At 40.6% G+C, this 7,813-nt stretch overlaps 2 non-coding genes across 2 annotated transcripts; both read left to right on the top strand.

Moving 5' to 3' along the window:
• Window positions 1-3,297: 3,297 nt before the first annotated feature.
• On the top strand, window positions 3,298-3,404 carry LOC130497867 (small nucleolar RNA R71). Its single transcript, XR_008936901.1, has one exon. It is a non-coding gene; the product is annotated as a small nucleolar RNA R71 (small nucleolar RNA).
• A 2,270-nt stretch (window positions 3,405-5,674) lies between these two features.
• LOC130497949 (small nucleolar RNA R71) lies at window positions 5,675-5,781 on the top strand. The gene has a single exon (XR_008936989.1). It is a non-coding gene; the product is annotated as a small nucleolar RNA R71 (small nucleolar RNA).
• The last annotated feature ends 2,032 nt before the right edge of the window (window positions 5,782-7,813 follow it).

Raw genomic sequence — 7,813 nt, 5'->3', positions numbered from 1 at the left:
ATGGAGTCAATCAAGGGATTTTTTTTTTTACACTTTTAGATTCAACTTAGCTCTTTCTAAACTTTGCTAGCCCCCTTTTCACATTTTTTTATTTTTTTTTATTTTTTTCTTATTTGGGGGCCAAGACATTAATGCCTTGAGCTAAGGATCACAAATTATAATCCCTTGAGACAAGATAATCACTCTTAGAGTTCTAAAAGTTTAATCTTCTCTTTCTTAACCAAATCATACTCCCAAAGATAAAGTCAACAACACTCACCACCCAATCCTAAGTGAAAGACAAAGATGTGTCTAATCTAGCTAGAATGGAGACTAAGCATTGTCGACCCCGATACTCTCAACATTATGCACATGCAAAGCTTTCCAAAAAGACCTCACTCAACAAACAATGAAGGCTTGAAAGAAAGCTTTGGGTTCAGGGTGTGGAGTGCCACTTGAAATTGTCAAAAAGATTGGACAAGAAGGATAAGACAATTCAAGTGTGTATAAGCCATGACTCAGCAGACAAAGAACCATAAGCAAGAGACATTAAGTTTAAATAAGACAAGAGCATCTTCAAAGAGAGAGTTTCAAACAATCCAATGAGTTTTGAGAAGAGAATTCAAGGCACAAAGTCTACAAGCTATCAAGAGAATGCTCAATCTAGTTGTCATGATTACAAAGGTTGCCAAAATGAGAACTTAGCATGAGCATCTTTACAAGGTAAAATCATCCCCTTATGCATGAATGCAACCTATATGAATGCTTCTAGACTCAATCCTAAAATGCCAATGATGCAACTAAATGTTTCTTTTTGTGTTTTTCAAAAAATTTCAAATTTTTATGGGTTTTCTATGCAATAACTATATACAATGCATGCTAAATGACAAGAAAACACAAGAACATCAGCAACTTGCACCTCCCCCACACTTAATTCACACAGTCTCTTGTGTGAAAAGTGGAGAGAGATGACTAAGGGAAAATCTAAATGCAATATGAAATGGTATATACAATGGAAGGTGGTGGAGTACCTCTATGGAGCGGTAGAAGAGGCTGATGCCTCGGAGTTGAGTCTGGTCGCCCACCTTCTTCCATGGGTCTTTGAAATGAAATCCAAAAGACATATGTACATGGATAGTCATGGGACTTCCTCCCAAGTGAGCTTGTTTGAAGTCTCTAGCTTGACTTTCCTTCTTTTCGCTAGTGAGAGGGAGGGTCCTTCCCACCTTCAAGAGTGATGGTGAGGACCTGAGAGAGGAGTTCTTGAAGCTTGAGTGGATCATCTTGGAGCTGGGGTTGATGATGGCTCTTGCACTTGAGAATGGCCTTGACTTGCCCTTACACCTGAGCTTGTACTCAATGACACCATCCTTGAGCTTCATTAGATGGAGAGTGAGAGTGTGTGAAATCATATCAAGAGATGGAGGATGAGTTTCTTGCAGCAACTTCTTCTTGCCATGAGTGGCCTTTGAGGTTCCACTCATCCCCTCCTTTTTAGCATTTTCCAAGTGCTCAACACACAACTCTTTAAAAGTCTCTCCATTGAGACCTTTTGTCTCACAAACAACAACTTCATCTTGGGGCTTCTTATCAGCTTCTTGGCCAAAAGTGATTGTCCCACAATAGCCAGCATCCAATGGAGGTTGTAATGGGTAGGAGACAGTTTTGTTCACATTCATAAGAGTGACCTTCTTGTTGGGAAAGTCAATGCAAGCTCCAACTATTGTGAGGAAAGGTGTGCCCAAGACCAAAGGAACTCTCTTCCCAGTCGCCATGTTAAGGACAGTGAGGTCAATGGGAATGGTGCATGCTCCAATCTTCAAAGGGAAGTCTTTAATGATACCAAGTGGGGTTGTAGAAGAGGAATCCCCAAACTGTAGTGAAGACTTGTCTGGTTCCATACTCTCAATCCCTATACTCTTCACCATCTCCATTGAGATTACATTCACACTAGCACCAGAATCAACAAGAGCATCTTTAAGAGTGAGCTGACCAAGGGAGCAAGGTAAAGTGAACATCCCTTGGTGTCCGAGCTTAGGAAGAGACTTTGGAGGGACTGGTGGGTCAAGCTGCAGTGTTGAGATGTTCAGGAGCTCTGCTACTTTTTCTTTGTGAGTGAGAATGTCGTGGATGAGCAGCATTTGGACATGAGGCTCACGCATACCCGAGATCTCTGGAAGCTTGACGCCAACATCACTTAGGTCCTTCCTGAACTTAGAGATAACCTTCTTCTGAGCTTTGGTGAGGACCCTTTGTGGAAATGGGAGTGGGACCTCATATGGTGGTGGCTCAACCTTAGGAGCTTCTTCTAGCTTGACAGCTTTTAGCTTGTGGTCAGCCCTCTTCTCAACTTGTTTCTCAGCCCTAGTCTCAGCTCTCTGCATATTTATTGCTTCAACTTTCCTTTCAGCTTGTACCTGAACCCTTTCCATAGCCTTATCCACCATATATGCTTCAGCTGTTGCTACAATCTCTGTTCCATGCAAGAGTCTTTCAATCTCATCCACCTCTTTCTCATGATCACTCAGCTCAATCTTTGAAGAAGTAGTAGAGATGACAACATTGCAAGACTCCTTGGGCTTCTTATCTGGTTTCCCTGGTAGTAATCCCATTGGGCTCTTGGAATATGATGGCATAGAGACGACCTGACTCTCCAAAGCGTTGAAGCGAGAGGCAAGTACTAGGAACTTGTTGTTCAGCTCGGTATAGCTAGTATCAATCTTGGAGTGCACGGTTTGGAACTCATGGCCAATGTCCTTTGCTAATCTAGACTGAGCATCCATTATCTGCTTGAACATTGACTCCATACTTGAGTCAGGAGCTGTAGCTTGAGAAAAGCTTCCTTGAGCTTGAGTGGACTGATTGCCGTTGTTCCCAAAACCAGGAGGTGTGTTTTGCCTAGGCTGGTATTTGTTGTACTGAAAGTTAGGTTCCTTCTTGTACCAAGTACCATTGTTTTTGATGAAGCAAAGCTCCTCTTGCCCTTCCAAACCATCAACCTCATTCACCTTAGGAGGGACCTCTTGACTAGGATCACCAACAAAGCTAACCTGCTCCTTCTTAGCTTGGTTTGAAAGAACCAAGTCTAACTTTTCTTGCAAGGACTTGATGTCTTTCCTTGTTTGCTGATCATCTCCTCTGTTGGCTCTATCATTCTCCTCATTGTAGACTGAATCACTCTTTGCCATGTTCTCCACCAGTTCCTCTGCATCTTGCTCGGTTATGCCCAAGAAGAAACCATTGCTAGTTGTGTCAAGCCTGTTTCTGCAAGATGGTAGAACTCCCCTGTAGAAAGTGCTAAGCAAGCTCTCCTTGCTGAAACCATGATGAGGACACTGAGCAATGTAGCTGTTGAATCGTTCCCATGCTTCACTAAAACCTTCAAGATTCTTTTGTTGAAATCCTGAAATCTCATTCCTAAGCTTTGCAGTTCTTGAGTTAGAGAAGAACTTGGTGAGGAAGGCTTCTTTGCACTCATCCCATGTCCGGATGCTATCTCTTGAGAGACCCTTCTCCCATGTGTGAGCTTTATCTCCCAAAGAGAATGGAAACAGCCTAAGCCTTAATGCATCTTCAGAAACACCATTAATCTTGATGGTGCCACACAACCGATCAAAGTTGTCCAAGTGATCTAGAGGATCTTCCAAAGCAAGCCCATGGTACTTGTTGCTTTGGATCATGTTGATCAAGCTTGACTTGATCTCAAAGTTGTTGTTCTCCACAGCTGGTGCTCTAATGCCAGCCCTATTTCCATGGATGTTAGGCTGATCATGGGCACCAATTGCTCTAGCTTGGCGCTGTGGATGTCTTGGTCCAAGGTTGGCAGCTCCTTGACCATCTTCAGCAGCTCTATCTTGAGGCAGGTTCTCCATATCAAAACCCAACCTCTGAATGTGAGCTTGTTGCTCTTCTTCCCTTCTCCTTCTCACAATATCCCTCTCAAGTGCAGAAATGTCTTCAACAATGGAAACAAGGCTTGATGAACCTCTGCTCCTCAAGTTCATACACCTGAAAAGTCAAAGAAAGAAAGAAGGCAAGAAGCAATATCACAATAGAAAATAAAAATGACTTAGTCTCAAGCAAGTGACCAAATCTCAATGTCAAAATCAAACTAGGATTGGCAACGGCACCAATTTGATAAGAGGACTTTTCAAGGGTCCAATTATGCAAATCAAAGTAGTACTTCAGATGTCAATCCATTCCTAGTTCATTTTAAAGCAAAGAGAATACAAGTCTAAACTTAATCTAAGTCTAATGATTGAGTGAATGGTTTTTATGCTAAGAACAATACTAAAAAGTAATAAAGATAGAAACTTTCTTTGATTATGAGAAGAAGAACTCATGGGATAAGGGATTTAGACCTTGGGTGATCAAACTTAATCTAAAGGTGTCAGTTTTCAATCAATCTATCTACCTTAGACCTATACACAAGGGTAAACAAACTCTATCTCTAGATGAATGCTCATTCACTTCCAAAACTCAAGCATCAAATCTCTTTGGTTGAATGTTTAGGAAGCAATCATTAATGACAAGTCTAATAGCCATCTTAACACCTTTAACAACAAATCACTTTGGTAGAGTATGTTAAAAGCTTAGGAGAGTTGGTTCAGACATTTCATCGAATACCTTGTGGGTGGAAAATGTCTAGAACTCAACTTTAGAGAGGCCAGCTCTAAAGAAGCATTAAAAACACTCTACTAGCAAGGATTAAGAAGGATCTACACCTAAACACCCTAGATCAAGCCTAATCACCCTTAATCTCCCTAACCCATGAATCCAAAAGTGGATTACTCACTAATCACCATGATTACTCTTGAACCCATGAGGTTTCCAAGCTTAATCATGTTTAAGAAAGCAAGAAATGAAATTATAAACACTTAAGAACACAAGAACAAAAGGGAAGAACTTTCACACAAAAGAGGTTTTGTGATTCTTAAGAGAAAATAAGATAATCCTTCCAAAATGGAGATTACAAGTATTTATACTTAGATTTAGGGTAAAGAGAGACACATAGGATAAAAGACTAGAGTGCCCCTTGGATAAGGCTAATTAGAACTTCAAAATAGTGTTTAAAATGACCCAAGGTCGAATTGGGTCGAACCGGACCGGTTTGAGAAAACCAGCCTAGACCACTCTCTCACCCAAGCTGCCTCACGCCCGGCATGGTGATCCCGGTCCTGCATCCCGGTCCTGCCTCACGCCCGGCTTGCTCTTCACGGTCCTCCATTCCGGTCCATGGCTTCACGCCCGGGGTGTACTTCACGGTCCTCCATTCCGGTCCATGGCTTCACGCCCGGGGTGTACTTCCCGGTACTCACAATCCGGTCCTGTCTCTTCACGCCCGGCATGGTGACTCCGGTCTCGACATTCCGGTCTAGTCGAGTCTAAGAGAGTACTTGGTTTGCTGAGCTTCATTCTTCACCTCCTTTGGATCTTTGAGCTCTTAAACACTTCACATCATCTCATAGTATGCTCCAACACCTGATAGGGACATATGAATGCAATATGGATCCTAAAGACACTAAAATCTAAGCTATATGATCAAAATGCATAAGATATGAAAGCTAAAAACATGTAAATATGCAAGATATCAGGATTTCTAGTAACGAAATTCCCTTCGCTTGCTGTATCAAGCGTTGTTTTATAGCTCAGAATAACACCTTTGTAAAAGATCTTAAGGAATTGTGGTATTGGATAACCATGATGGAGGCATTCGAGTTCATAACTCTTGAATCTTCCCCATGCGTTTTTGAACGATTCCTGAGGATTTTGACGGAAGGTAGAAATTCGCCTTCTCACTTTCCAGTAACGAGTATCGTCGAAGAATTGCTTAAGGAAGACATTTCTAATCTCCTTCCAACTAGTTAGGGATCCTTTTGGTAGACATTTTAACCATCTTAAAGCTTCCCCTTCTAGTGAAAATGGGAAAAGTCTGCAACGACTGTATTCGTCTGGAATTAATTCCTCTAGACCTTCAATGTGGTCTTGTGGATGTTCTAACGGAGATCCTTAAAAATGGTTTTGACGTACCATATTATAGTAATCAACATTAAACTTGGATTTCGTGGTAACGTCGTCTGGTATTCTGATAGCGGACCTATTGGAATAGGTCCTATTTGGGTTTAAGTAGTCTTGCAAGGGCAATTTAATTTCTTTACCTATGTTTAAGGTAGAGTTTGACTTAACATGGATTTCAGTCCCCTGTTTTCAGTAGTTTGGCTAGAAATTTTGCATGATTGATCTATTGGTTCAGTTTGGACTACTTTCTCATTAACAGCATCGGTAAGAGGGTACTTACCTGCTTCCGGCTGAGCGATATCAATCGATGAGGCTTCGGATGAAGCGATCGATTCTTCTGTATCTGCGTCGCTCGATTGACAATGTTCCGTGTCGATCGATGCTTGGCCGACATCTGTATTCTCCATTCTTAATGTTGTAAAACAAAAGAATAGAAAAATTAGCAAAAGTAACAGAGTCTATGCTAAACTCTAAATTAAATCTAAAAGTAATAAGAAAGAGTCCCCGGCAACGGCGCTAAATTTGATATCACTCAAATTACCCTAAAAAGTGAATTACTCTCTCAAATAAGAGGTTCAGATGTAGTACTTAGGGATCGAATCCACAAGGAATCTAGGATTACTTAAAGGTTTAATGAATTAGAAATGAAGATAGACTTAAAGGTTTATATGTTTTAAAGCAGTAAATAATATGGTGAACAAGGTAGTTGTTCAGTAACTGAAGTGAAGGTTGTTTCTTAATGAGGAGAACAGCTAGATTCAGGTATTTCTCAAGTATGAAATTATGCAGTTTGAAAGTGACTTTAGGGTTTTAGTTCTTTGAACTCAAACAATAGGTACGACCAGTAGGGTCTCCTTTGACTAGATCCCGGATCTCAACTGTCGTATGTTGATCACGGAAAAGAGTCGATCGATACGACTTTCGTCTAATCGATCGATACACCTTTCAAACAATCGATCGCTACAACGATGGTTGTATCGATCGACAGTAATTCTAGCAAGCATTATCAGTTTGGTTGAAATCGTTCTCTAATGATCTAGACCACCTTTCGCATGTGTCTAGTCAGTTAGATCACTCTAGTTTATTTCTGGGTATTGAGAGTATACAGTTGGTTATCTCATCAATCCTAAGATCTAGATTTAAGGATGATCAATCCTAAATCTAGTGTTAAGAGCAACTAAAGTGAAAGAACTAATTTTATCACCCTAACAATTGTCACAAACTCATCACATGATTCACCCTTATGAGAAACATAAATCTAACAATTAGGTTTACTCAGACATATTCATGAGAGACAAAATCATGATGGTTTGAATAAATCTTAATATGAAATAAGGAACACAAAGAGTATGAGTAGAATAAAAAGGGAGTTCAAGATCTTCTCTGTTTTGTAGTCTCAGATCTATCTCTCCAATTCTAACTCTTCTCCTAAGGTAGCCAAATTGCTTCTCTTCTCCACTAGGTCTCTAAGCAAGTCTGCCTCTAAAATGATACAAAACCCTAATATATAAAGCCTAACTGGCGGCCAGGGACTTGGTGTGTAAAATAGCATACTTTGTGATACTTGAAAATCTTCTAAACCGTAATCCATCGAATGGCTTAATGTCGATCGACACTCTTTGATATCTGTCGATCGATTGTAATTGGCTTCAATCGTCCGATCTCACTAGTCTCGTATCGGTCGATTCTTCACTCGTGGGAATACTCCAAAAATGCCTCAAAAGTATTGCTTTCTCCAAGTAGGTACCTGTGCCCGAAAATACTCTAAAATACTTTGAAAACGTAGTAAATATAATTGAAAACTCTTATATACCAT

This window comes from Raphanus sativus, chromosome 1 (assembly GCF_000801105.2).
Source record: "Raphanus sativus cultivar WK10039 chromosome 1, ASM80110v3, whole genome shotgun sequence".
NCBI lineage: Eukaryota > Viridiplantae > Streptophyta > Magnoliopsida > Brassicales > Brassicaceae > Raphanus > Raphanus sativus.
The sequence above is the reverse complement of the archived record's forward strand: the minus strand, read 5'-3'. Positions and strand labels throughout refer to the sequence as shown.